Raw genomic sequence first — 13,195 nt, 5'->3', positions numbered from 1 at the left:
TATCATTTAGTTTTCTTAAATATAAATGTGTGTTGCATTAAACTGTTTTGTTGATAATTTTAGAAATAAAATCTGTCAACCCCGAGAAATATCTTCTCATTCCTGTTTAACTGTTTAGTCTGAAATTGACACAAGTCAATAGACGTTAGATTATTGGTGGCCCTGCCTATCCTTGATCATTGAATAATAATCAGTTAAGGGAAATTGTTGTAACAAGTAACGATAGGATCTTTCTCGGCACCTAAACGTAAATGAGACTGATATATATATAACGAGAAGTTACCTGACATAAATACTAACCTGCGTAGTTATTTAATGTCTGACTAACAATACTAACGAGAGACTCACCTTCGTCTTACTAACCGGTATTGTAGTTAATGTGTTTATAACCTTTTTTGTTTAACGATTTGTGTGTTATCATATGCGATCCCATGGTCTTTGATTTGGTCACGGAAGTGATTTGTCTTTGATTTGTTGATCTAGAGTTGAATTTTAATTAGCTTTTCCCTTTTGTATAATTAGTGTAGTGCTACATTTAGTCTTTGTTTTTGAATAAATTTAACAATTTATATCTTTGGAATTGGTGTCTGTGTCCAATTATTACAGAAATTGAGTTCTACAAGATTCCAGGATTCGTGATAAGGTGATACTATAAATTCACTTCTTAAATTGAAATTTATAAGTGTACCTTACGATACAACTGATAGCACTGCAACTCAGTGTAGGTGTGCGTTCAGTCCGGCAAACACAACATTTCAGTTATGAAACGCTTTCTACAGGTGATGTATAAATGTAATATTTTCACACATTTGAATAAGTTTGATTTGATACAAGATTTATGAAGTTGACCAAACAAAATGACATAATATTTTTCAGGGGATAAAAATCTCACGACACAATTGGGTAGTCCTCACGGCACACGGGTTGAAAACCACTGAGCCAAGCCACGGTGCTTCTTGGCTTTGCACGGCCACTGAGACTGCCAGGGGAAGACGGTGAGAAGCTTCCCTTCGATAGCTCAGTTGGTAGAGCGGAGGACTGTAGGTTTCAGACAGCGGGCATCCTTAGGTCGCTGGTTCAATTCCGGCTCGAAGGAAGGCGTGATTATGGTTTGACATCGGTTTTGGACGAGCTCCCAAATGTCAAGCCATTGGAATTGCATGAGGACAAGGAGAAAACATCGGAAATTCGGATTTGCTGTGGAGAACTCGCATTGCCCAAACATCTCATATGCATGTGACCCTTTTCACCCTGAGCCCTGTTTTTTAAACCGGCCAGAAAGCGGTCTGGAACAATCATGAAGCCAACACATTGTGAAGCACTTCACTGAAGCCCGGGTAGCTCAGCCGGTAGAGCATCAGACTTTTAATCTGAGGGTCCAGGGTTTGAGTCCCTGTTCGGGCGCCTTGTTGACCGAGAGCCATGATGGTGAAAAGCCTGGATGGCCTTCCAGGTGACAATGAAATATGCAGTTGTGTCTAGGCAAGGTGTCTAGTCCTCTTTGCTTCTTTCGGCAAATATCCAGCCTGGGCAAGTGTTGTCTTCCAGAGGCAAGTCAAGCCAGGAACTCTGAGAGATGTTTTTGCCGTTGACGACGTGTCACTTTAGAACAGCACAACATGCATCTCTACTTGACTTGGCACAATCTGTGAGGGTTGGGCCAACACAACGTGTCCACACATTTGCAGGCGTCTTGAAATACTTGGAATGACCTGTGGCCCCATGCCATGCAGAAGTCCACAGCTATGCGTGTCAGCATGCTCTGCTCCTCATCCCCAATGTGCCACTTGTAAGAACTTTGTAAAAAGCGACAGAGAACATGATCAGCAAAGAAACACAATTCTCCTGAGAACGACAATCATCGTGCCGATCGTAATCTCAGTGCATACCTGGATGCCCAACAAGCCAAGCCAGTGGTTCCCAAGCGTTGTAATGCCACGGCACACTTTGCTGAGACCAAAAACCTTCGCGGCGCACCAACATGAAAAAAAAAAAAAAGGATTTACTAGGTATTGTCTCACCTGAATGGCAACAGGCTGCTAAAACTATTATCACACGCACATTGCATGTTAAAGTATGTCAGTAAGGGAGTAATTAAAAGGGCAAATGTGTGAAGTGCAAGGAGTGGCCCTTAGTGGTTAGGTAAAAAAGTACACAGACAAACTAAATAATCCCTTGATACAAATCATTTATTTAGTGCAGACAGACCAAGACCAGCCACAATAAACTATTCGCAGTAAATATAAATTCACAGCAAAATAGGTTCAGTTCACAATATCCTATAACAAGCTGCACAAAGGCATCGCTAGCAGTGGAAAGAACGAAGAACTGCAGGAGAAACGCCGGGGCTATTTAGAGCCCGATTATTCAACACAGAGGGGGAAAACCAAGGCCAAATGAGACTTAGAGGAAGAGGAGACATCCAACAACAGTATAGAGATAAAAAGGAATTCACCACATGTCCCTTTAATCAATTGCCTTGCAGTTCCACTGTGTAGCGTTATGTTGGGTGTATTTTGATAAGAGCATTTGGGCTCTGAGCTGAAGCACTGATCTAAAGAAGACCTCTCCACCCCCAAAGTTATCAGATTTCCTTTGCTCATCAGCTTGGAACTGGTTTGCATCAAAGTGACAGTTTTGGGGAGGATGGCACCGAGAAGAGGCCAAATAGGTTGAATCCTGCTATGAGATGTCTGGAGAAAGGGGCCTGTAGGTGATAAAAACTCTTTGAAGTGGACGAGAGCCGAAATCCCGACATAGAGCTACGAACCCGGGCCAACCGGCATTTCCAAAAGATGGCATGGATTGACATCAGTCATAAATCAAGCCCCCCCCCATTAGGACACTGGGGGCTGAAACCGAAATCCAATCTCAAGAACTCAAGAACCAATCACCTAATGATCTGACAGACTATAAGGAACAGTGCACAGTCTCTCTCTCTCTCTCTCTCTCTCTTTCTCTCTCTCTCTCTTTCTCTCTCACCTGAACCAGTAACTCGCTGCCACAGCTCAACCTGTAGCTCTGTTGCCCGAACCGGAACCAGAAACCAACCAAGTCTTTGCCGGCAACAGAAGAGTTAAACTGGGAGAAGGAGATTGAGCCGTACGAAGAATTCTTTTAAAGGACTTTATTAAATAAAGAACTTTACAGACTGCGCATGCCCGCCTGTGCCCACCTGATCAGTGGAGTTTTACAGCTGGACAATTGAGTAAGTCGAATGTATATGAAAGTGTTCAGTCATTTAAATAGCTATTTGAGTCTTAAGAAACTTGACCCTTGGAACGAACAGGGCCCTGCTTTCCTCAAAGACTTTGTCTTCAAGTAACTACGGTGGAACCCTGCTTACAAAGAAGATTTTGTGCACAACCTTGGAGCCTTCAAACCAGTGGAAAATCTGTTTGGAAAAGACTCTAATTTCGCGAAACCCCAACTTCCATCTGCATCGACTGAGTGGAAGTTCTTGGACAAAGCCGAACCGCACTGCCTTTGTTCCAAACCACACGGACCATGTGCCGTGTGCTGTGATCTGAGCCCGAAGACAGAGAGGCCTCTCTGCGACGAAGTTCAGATAAGTTTAACAGTTTGGAGTTCATGATTCATGACATTTGAGAAATCAATTAGAAATGTTATTCTGTGATTCATAACTCTAGAATGTGTAATATCATTTAGTTTTCTTAAATATAAATGTGTGTTGCATTAAACTGTTTTGTTGATAATTTTAGAAATAAAATCTGTCAACCCCGAGAAATATCTTCTCATTCCTGTTTAACTGTTTAGTCTGAAATTGACACAAGTCAATAGACGTTAGATTATTGGTGGCCCTGCCTATCCTTGATCATTGAATAATAATCAGTTAAGGGAAATTGTGGTAACAAGTAACGATAGGATCTTTCTCGGCACCTAAACGTAAATGAGACTGATATATATATAACGAGAAGTTACCTGACATAAATACTAACCTGCGTAGTTATTTAATGTCTGACTAACAATACTAACGAGAGACTCACCTTCGTCTTACTAACCGGTATTGTAGTTAATGTGTTTATAACCTTTTTTGTTTAACGATTTGTGTGTTATCATATGCGATCCCATGGTCTTTGATTTGGTCACGGAAGTGATTTGTCTTTGATTTGTTGATCTAGAGTTGAATTTTAATTAGCTTTTCCCTTTTGTATAATTAGTGTAGTGCTACATTTAGTCTTTGTTTTTGAATAAATTTAACAATTTATATCTTTGGAATTGGTGTCTGTGTCCAATTATTACAGAAATTGAGTTCTACAAGATTCCAGGATTCGTGATAAGGTGATACTATAAATTCACTTCTTAAATTGAAATTTATAAGTGTACCTTACGATACAACTGATAGCACTGCAACTCAGTGTAGGTGTGCGTTCAGTCCGGCAAACACAACATTTCAGTTATGAAACGCTTTCTACAGGTGATGTATAAATGTAATATTTTCACACATTTGAATAAGTTTGATTTGATACAAGATTTATGAAGTTGACCAAACAAAATGACATAATATTTTTCAGGGGATAAAAATCTCACGACACAATTGGGTAGTCCTCACGGCACACGGGTTGAAAACCACTGAGCCAAGCCACGGTGCTTCTTGGCTTTGCACGGCCACTGAGACTGCCAGGGGAAGACAGTGAGAATCTTCCCTTCGATAGCTCAGTTGGTAGAGCGGAGGACTGTAGGTTTCAGACAGCGGGCATCCTTAGGTCGCTGGTTCAATTCCGGCTCGAAGGAAGGCGTGATTATGGTTTGACATCGGTTTTGGACGAGCTCCCAAATGTCAAGCCATTGGAATTGCATGAGGACAAGGAGAAAACACCGGAAATTCGGATTTGCTGTGGAGAACTCGCATTGCCCAAACATCTCATATGCATGTGGCCCTTTTCACCCTGAGCCCAGTTTTCTAAACCGGCCAGAAAGCGGTCTGGAACAATCATGAAGCCAACACATTGTGAAGCACTTCACTGAAGCCCGGGTAGCTCAGCCGGTAGAGCATCAGACTTTTAATCTGAGGGTCCAGGGTTCGAGTCCCTGTTCGGGTGCCTTGTTGACCGAGGGCCATGATGGTGAAAAGCCTGGATGGCCTTCCAGGTGACAATGAAATATGCAGTTGTGTCTAGGCAAGGTGTCTAGTCCTCTTTGCTTCTTTCTGCAAATATCCAGCCTGGGCAAGTGTTGTCTTCCAGAGGCAAGTCAAGCCAGGAACTCTGAGAGATGTTTTTGCCGTTGACGACGTGTCACTTTAGAACAGCACAACATGCATCTCTACTTGACTTGGCACAATCTGTGAGGGTTGGGCCAACACAACGTGTCCACACATTTGCAGGCGTCTTGAAATACTTGGAATGACCTGTGGCCCCATGCCATGCAGAAGTCCACAGCTATGCGTGTCAGCATGCTCTGCTCCTCATCCCCAATGTGCCACTTGTAAGAACTTTGTAAAAAGCGACAGAGAACATGATCAGCAAAGAAACACAATTCTCCTGAGAACGACAATCATCGTGCCGATCGTAATCTCAGTGCATACCTGGATGCCCAACAAGCCAAGCCAGTGGTTCCCAAGCGTTGTAATGCCACGGCACACTTTGCTGAGACCAAAAACCTTCGCGGCGCACCAACATGAAAAAAAAAAAAAAGGATTTACTAGGTATTGTCTCACCTGAATGGCAACAGGCTGCTAAAACTATTATCACACGCACATTGCATGTTAAAGTATGTCAGTAAGGGAGTAATTAAAAGGGCAAATGTGTGAAGTGCAAGGAGTGGCCCTTAGTGGTTAGGTAAAAAAGTACACAGACAAACTAAATAATCCCTTGATACAAATCATTTATTTAGTGCAGACAGACCAAGACCAGCCACAATAAACTATTCGCAGTAAATATAAATTCACAGCAAAATAGGTTCAGTTCACAATATCCTATAACAAGCTGTATTTAACGAAGTAGTTAAACGTTACAAAGGGCATTACAATTGTTGAAAAACAATAGCACACGGATCAAACATGCTATCCCCGCCATTTTATTCGATTTGATTAGACGTTTCGCGACCGAAATGTTTTGTGTGCAGACTGAACGCACACCTGAGCCGAGCACGATCACAATACATATCCACAGTTAATCTAAGCAGTATCATATTGTAACCATTTCGGTCTGTTATCAACCCTTCCGGATCCAAAACCAGGAGTCAGACACCCTTTTCGGTGGACATGCTGTTGACTTCTCACAAGCACCATCTGCCTTCACAAAGGCAGCGCTAGCAGTGGAAAGAACGAAGAACTGCAGAAGAAACGCCGGGGCTATTTAGAGCCCGATTATTCAACACAGAGGGGGGAAACCAAAGCCAAATGAGACTTAGAGGAACAGGAGACATCCAACAACAGTATAAAGATGAAAAGGAATTCACCACATGTCCCTTTAATCAATTGCCTTGCAGTTCCACTGTGTAGCGTTATGTTGGGTGTATTTTGATAAGAGCATTTGGGCTCTGAGCTGAAGCACTGATCTAAAGAAGACCTCTCCACCCCCAAAGTTATCAGATTTCCTTTGCTCATCAGCTTGGAACTGGTTTGCATCAAAGTGACAGTTTTGGGGAGGATGGCACCGAGAAGAGGCCAAATAGGTTGAATCCTGCTATGAGATGTCTGGAGAAAGGGGCCTGTAGGTGATAAAAACTCTTTGAAGTGGACGAGAGCCGAAATCCCGACATAGAGCTACGAACCCGGGCCAACCGGCATTTCCAAATGATGGCATGGATTGACATCAGTCATAAATCAAGCCCCCCTCCATTAGGACACTGGGGGCTGAAACCGAAATCCAATCTCAAGAACTCAAGAACCAATCACCTATTGATCTGACAGACTATAAGAAACAGTGCACAGTCTCTCTCTCTCTCTCTCTCTTTCTCTCTCACCTGAACCAGTAACTCGCTGCCACAGCTCAACCTGTAGCTCTGTTGCCCGAACCGGAACCAGAAACCAACCAAGTCTTTGCCGGCAACAGAAGAGTTAAACTGGGAGAAGTAGATTGAGCCGTACGAAGAATTCTATTAAAGGACTATATTAAAGAAAGAACTTTACAGACTGCGCATGCCCGCCTGTGCCCACCTGATCAGTGGAGTTTTACAGCTGGACAATTGAGTAAGTCGAATGTATATGAAAGTGTTCAGTCATTTAAATAGCTATTTGAGTCTTAAGAAACTTGACCCTTGGAACGAACAGGGCCCTGCTTTCCTCAAAGACTTTGTCTTCAAGTAACTACGGTGGAACCCTGCTTACAAAGAAGATTTTGTGCACAACCTTGGAGCCTTCAAACCAGTGGAAAATCTGTTGGAAAAGACTCTAATTTCGCGAAACCCCAATTTCCAGGTGCATCGACTGAGTGGAAGTTCTTGGACAAAGCCGAACCGCACTGCCTTTGTTCCAAACCACACGGACCATATGCCGTGTGCTGTGATCTGAGCCCGAAGACAGAGAGGCCTCTCTGTGACGAAGTTCAGATAAGTTTAACAGTTTGGAGTTCATGATTCATGACATTTGAGAAATCAATTAGAAATGTTATTCTGTGATTCAAAACTCTAGAATGTGTAATATCATTTCGTTTTCTTAAATATAAATGTGTGTTGCATTAAACTGTTTTGTTGATAATTTTAGAAATAAAATCTGTCAACCCCGAGAAATATCTTCTCATTCCTGTTTAACTGTTTAGTCTGAAATTGACACAAGTCAATAGACGTTAGATTATTGGTGGCCCTGCCTATCCTTGATCATTGAATAATAATCAGTTAAGGGAAATTGTGGTAACAAGTAATGATAGGATCTTTCTCGGCACCTAAACGTAAATGAGACTGATATATATATAACGAGAAGTTACCTGACATAAATACTAACCTGCGTAGTTATTTAATGTCTGACTAACAATACTAACGAGAGACTCACCTTCGTCTTACTAACCGGTATTGTAGTTAATGTGTTTATAACCTTTTTTGTTTAACGATTTGTGTGTTAGAGCATCAGACTTTTAATCTGAGGGTCCAGGGTTCGAGTCCCTGTTCGGGCGCATTGTTGACCGAGGGCCATGATGGTGAAAAGCCTGGATGGCCTTCCAGGTGACAATGAAATATGCAGTTGCGTCTAGGCAAGGTGTCTAGTCCTCTTTGCTTCTTTCGGCAAATATCCAGCCTGGGCAAGTGTTGTCTTCCAGAGGCAAGTCAAGCCAGGAACTCTGAGAGATGTTTTTGCCGTTGACGACGTGTCACTTTAGAACAGCACAACATGCATCTCTACTTGACTTGGCACAATCTGTGAGGGTTGGGCCAACACAACGTGTCCACACATTTGCAGGCGTCTTGAAATACTTGGAATGACCTGTGGCCCCATGCCATGCAGAAGTCCACAGCTATGCGTGTCAGCATGCTCTGCTCTTCATCCCCAATGTGCCACTTGTAAGAACTGTGTAAAAAGCGACAGAGAACGTGATCAGCAAAGAAACACAATTCTCCTGAGAACGACAATCATCGTGCCGATCGTAATCTCAGTGCATACCTGGATGCCCAACAAGCCAAGCCAGTGGTTCCCAAGCGTTGTAATGCCACGGAACACTTTGCTGAGACCAAAAACCTTTGCGGCGCACCAACATGAAAAAAAAAAAAAAGGATTTACTAGGTATTGTCTCACCTGAATGGCAACAGGCTGCTAAAACTATTATCACACGCACATTGCATGTTAAAGTATGTCAGTAAGGGAGTAATTAAAAGGGCAAATGTGTGAAGTGCAAGGAGTGGCCCTTAGTGGTTAGGTAAAAAAGTACACAGACAAACTAAATAATCCCTTGATACAAATCATTTATTTAGTGCAGACAGACCAAGACCATCCACAATAAACTATTCGCAGTAAATATAAATTCACAGCAAAATAGGTTCAGTTCACAATATCCTATAACAAGCTGCACAAAGGCAGCGCTAGCAGTGGAAAGAACGAAGAACTGCAGGAGAAACGCCGGGGCTATTTAGAGCCCGATTATTCAACACAGAGGGGGAAAACCAGGGCCAAATGAGACTTAGAGGAACAGGAGACATCCAACAACAGTATAAAGATAAAAAGGAATTCACCACATGTCCCTTTAATCAATTGCCTTGCAGTTCCACTGTGTAGCGTTATGTTGGGTGTATTTTGATAAGAGCATTTGGGCTCTGAGCTGAAGCACTGATCTAAAGAAGACCTCTCCACCCCCAAAGTTATCAGATTTCCTTTGCTCATCAGCTTGGAACTGGTTTGCATCAAAGTGACAGTTTTGGGGTGGATGGCACCGAGAAGAGGCCAAATAGGTTGAATCCTGCTATGAGATGTCTGGAGAAAGGGGCCTGTAGGTGATAAAAACTCTTTGAAGTGGACGAGAGCCGAAATCCCGACATAGAGCTACGAACCCGGGCCAACCGGCACTTCCAAAAGATGGCATGGATTGACATCAGTCATAAATCAAGCCCCCCTCCATTAAGACACTGGGGGCTGAAACCGAAATCCAATCTCAAGAACTCAAGAACCAATCACCTATTGATCTGACAGACTATAAGGAACAGTGCACAGTCTCTCTCTCTCTCTCTCTCTCTCTCTCTCTTTCTCTCTCACCTGAACCAGTAACTCGCTGCCACAGCTCAACCTGTAGCTCTGTTGCCCGAACCGGAACCAGAAACCAACCAAGTCTTTGCCGGCAACAGAAGAGTTAAACTGGGAGAAGGAGATTGAGCCGTACGAAGAATTCTATTAAAGGACTTTATTAAATAAAGAACTTTACAGACTGCGCATGCCCGCCTGTGCCCACCTGATCAGTGGAGTTTTACAGCTGGACAATTGAGTAAGTCGAATGTATATGAAAGTGTTCAGTCATTTAAATAGCTATTTGAGTCTTAAGAAACTTGACCCTTGGAACGAACAGGGCCCTGCTTTCCTCAAAGACTTTGTCTTCAAGTAACTACGGTGGAACCCTGCTTACAAAGAAGATTTTGTGCACAACCTTGGAGCCTTCAAACCAGTGGAAAATCTGTTTGGAAAAGACTCTAATTTCGCGAAACCCCAATTTCCAGGTGCATCGACTGAGTGGAAGTTCTTGGACAAAGCCGAACCGCACTGCCTTTGTTCCAAACCACACGGACCATGTGCCGTGTGCTGTGATCTGAGCCCGAAGACAGAGAGGCCTCTCTGCGACGAAGTTCAGATAAGTTTAACAGTTTGGAGTTCATGATTCATGACATTTGAGAAATCAATTAGAAATGTTATTCTGTGATTCAAAACTCTAGAATGTGTAATATCATTTAGTTTTCTTAAATATAAATGTGTGTTGCATTAAACTGTTTTGTTGATAATTTTAGAAATAAAATCTGTCAACCCCGAGAAATATCTTCTCATTCCTGTTTAACTGTTTAGTCTGAAATTGACACAAGTCAATAGACGTTAGATTATTGGTGGCCCTGCCTATCCTTGATCATTGAATAATAATCAGTTAAGGGAAATTGTGGTAACAAGTAACGATAGGATCTTTCTCGGCACCTAAACGTAAATGAGACTGATATATATATAACGAGAAGTTACCTGACATAAATACTAACCTGCGTAGTTATTTAATGTCTGACTAACAATACTAACGAGAGACTCACCTTCGTCTTACTAACCGGTATTGTAGTTAATGTGTTTATAACCTTTTTTGTTTAACGATTTGTGTGTTATCATATGCGATCCCATGGTCTTTGATTTGGTCACGGAAGTGATTTGTCTTTGATTTGTTGATCTAGAGTTGAATTTTAATTAGCTTTTCCCTTTTGTATAATTAGTGTAGTGCTACATTTAGTCTTTGTTTTTGAATAAATTTAACAATTTATATCTTTGGAATTGGTGTCTGTGTCCAATTATTACAGAAATTGAGTTCTACAAGATTCCAGGATTCGTGATAAGGTGATACTATAAATTCACTTCTTAAATTGAAATTTATAAGTGTACCTTACGATACAACTGATAGCACTGCAACTCAGTGTAGGTGTGCGTTCAGTCCGGCAAACACAACATTTCAGTTATGAAACGCTTTCTACAGGTGATGTATAAATGTAATATTTTCACACATTTGAATAAGTTTGATTTGATACAAGATTTATGAAGTTGACCAAACAAAATGACATAATATTTTTCAGGGGATAAAAATCTCACGACACAATTGGGTAGTCCTCACGGCACACGGGTTGAAAACCACTGAGCCAAGCCACGGTGCTTCTTGGCTTTGCACGGCCACTGAGACTGCCAGGGGAAGACGGTGAGAAGCTTCCCTTCGATAGCTCAGTTGGTAGAGCGGAGGACTGTAGGTTTCAGACAGCGGGCATCCTTAGGTCGCTGGTTCAATTCCGGCTCGAAGGAAGGCGTGATTATGGCTTGACATCGGTTTTGGACGAGCTCCCAAATGTCAAGCCATTGGAATTGCATGAGGACAAGGAGAAAACACCGGAAATTCGGATTTGCTGTGTAGAACTCGCATTGCCCAAACATCTCATATGCATGTGACCCTTTTCACCCTGAGCCCAGTTTTCTAAACCGGCCAGAAAGCGGTCTGGAACAATCATGAAGCCAACACATTGTGAAGCACTTCACTGAAGCCCGGGTAGCTCAGCCGGTAGAGCATCAGACTTTTAATCTGAGGGTCCAGGGTTCGAGTCCCTGTTCGGGCGCCTTGTTGACCGAGGGCCATGATGGTGAAAAGCTTGGATGGCCTTCCAGGTGACAATGAAATATGCAGTTGCGTCTATGCAAGGTGTCTAGTCCTCTTTGCTTCTTTCGGCAAATATCCAGCCTGGGCAAGTCAAGCCAGGAACTCTGAGAGATGTTTTTGCCGTTGACGACGTGTCACTTTAGAACAGCACAACATGCATCTCTACTTGATTTGGCACAATCTGTGAGGGTTGGGCCAACACAACGTGTCCACACATTTGCAGGCGTCTTGAAATACTTGGAATGACCTGTGGCCCCATGCCATGCAGAAGTCCACAGCTATGCGTGTCAGCATGCTCTGCTCCTCATCCCCAATGTGCTACTTGTAAGAACTGTATAAAAAGCGACAGAGAACGTGATCAGCAAAGAAACACAATTCTCCTGAGAACGACAATCATCGTGCCGATCGTAATCTCAGTGCATACCTGGATGCCCAACAAGCCAAGCCAGTGGTTCCCAAGCGTTGTAATGCCACGGCACACTTTGCTGAGACCAAAAACCTTCGCGGCGCACCAACATGAAAAAAAAAAAAAAGGATTTACTAGGTATTGTCTCACCTGAATGGCAACAGGCTGCTAAAGCTATTATCACACGCACATTGCATGTTAAAGTATGTCAGTAAGGGAGTAATTAAAAGGGCAAATGTGTGAAGTGCAAGGAGTGGCCCTTAGTGGTTAAGTAAAAAAGTACACAGACAAACTAAATAATCCCTTGATACATATCATTTATTTAGTGCAGACAGACCAAGACCAGCCACAATAAACTATTCGCAGTAAATATAAATTCACAGCAAAATAGGTTCAGTTCACAATATCCTATAACAAGCTGCACAAAGGCAGCGCTAGCAGTGGAAAGAACGAAGAACTGCAGGAGAAACGCCGGGGCTATTTAGAGCCCGATTATTCAACACAGAGGGGGAAAACCAAGGCCAAATGAGACTTAGAGGAACAGGAGACATCCAACAACAGTATAAAGATAAAAAGGAATTCACCACATGTCCCTTTAATCAATTGCCTTGCAGTTCCACTGTGTAGCATTATGTTGGGTGTATTTTGATAAGAGCATTTGGGCTCTGAGCTGAAGCACTGATCTAAAGAAGACCTCTCCACCCCCAAAGTTATCAGATTTCCTTTGCTCATCAGCTTGGAACTGGTTTGCATCAAAGTGACAGTTTTGGGGAGGATGGCACCGAGAAGAGGCCAAATAGGTTGAATCCTGCTATAAGATGTCTGGAGAAAGGGGCCTGTAGGTGATAAAAACTCTTTGAAGTGGACGAGAGCCGAAATCCCGACATAGAGCTACGAACCCGGGCCAACCGGCATTTCCAAAAGATGGCATGGATTGACATCAGTCATAAATCAAGCCCCCCTCCATTAGGACACTGGGGGCTGAAACCGAAATCCAATCTCAAGAACTCAAGAACCAATCACC

General features: G+C 42.7%; 6 non-coding genes across 6 annotated transcripts; all 6 read left to right on the top strand.

Moving 5' to 3' along the window:
- Positions 1–1,007: 1,007 nt before the first annotated feature.
- On the top strand, positions 1,008–1,096 carry trnay-gua (transfer RNA tyrosine (anticodon GUA)). Its single transcript is given in 2 exon segments — positions 1,008–1,044; positions 1,061–1,096. It is a non-coding gene; the product is annotated as a tRNA-Tyr (tRNA).
- A 235-nt stretch (positions 1,097–1,331) lies between these two features.
- Positions 1,332–1,404, top strand: trnak-uuu (transfer RNA lysine (anticodon UUU)). The gene has a single exon. It is a non-coding gene; the product is annotated as a tRNA-Lys (tRNA).
- A 3,262-nt stretch (positions 1,405–4,666) lies between these two features.
- On the top strand, positions 4,667–4,755 carry trnay-gua (transfer RNA tyrosine (anticodon GUA)). Its single transcript is given in 2 exon segments — positions 4,667–4,703; positions 4,720–4,755. It is a non-coding gene; the product is annotated as a tRNA-Tyr (tRNA).
- A 235-nt stretch (positions 4,756–4,990) lies between these two features.
- trnak-uuu (transfer RNA lysine (anticodon UUU)) lies at positions 4,991–5,063 on the top strand. Its single transcript has one exon. It is a non-coding gene; the product is annotated as a tRNA-Lys (tRNA).
- A 6,264-nt stretch (positions 5,064–11,327) lies between these two features.
- Positions 11,328–11,416, top strand: trnay-gua (transfer RNA tyrosine (anticodon GUA)). Its single transcript is given in 2 exon segments — positions 11,328–11,364; positions 11,381–11,416. It is a non-coding gene; the product is annotated as a tRNA-Tyr (tRNA).
- Positions 11,417–11,651: 235 nt separating this feature from the next.
- trnak-uuu (transfer RNA lysine (anticodon UUU)) lies at positions 11,652–11,724 on the top strand. Its single transcript has one exon. It is a non-coding gene; the product is annotated as a tRNA-Lys (tRNA).
- Positions 11,725–13,195: the final 1,471 nt, after the last annotated feature.

Source organism: Amia ocellicauda, unplaced genomic scaffold (genome assembly GCF_036373705.1).
Source record: "Amia ocellicauda isolate fAmiCal2 unplaced genomic scaffold, fAmiCal2.hap1 HAP1_SCAFFOLD_97, whole genome shotgun sequence".
NCBI lineage: Eukaryota > Metazoa > Chordata > Actinopteri > Amiiformes > Amiidae > Amia > Amia ocellicauda.
This window is presented reverse-complemented; position numbering and strand designations above follow the sequence as displayed.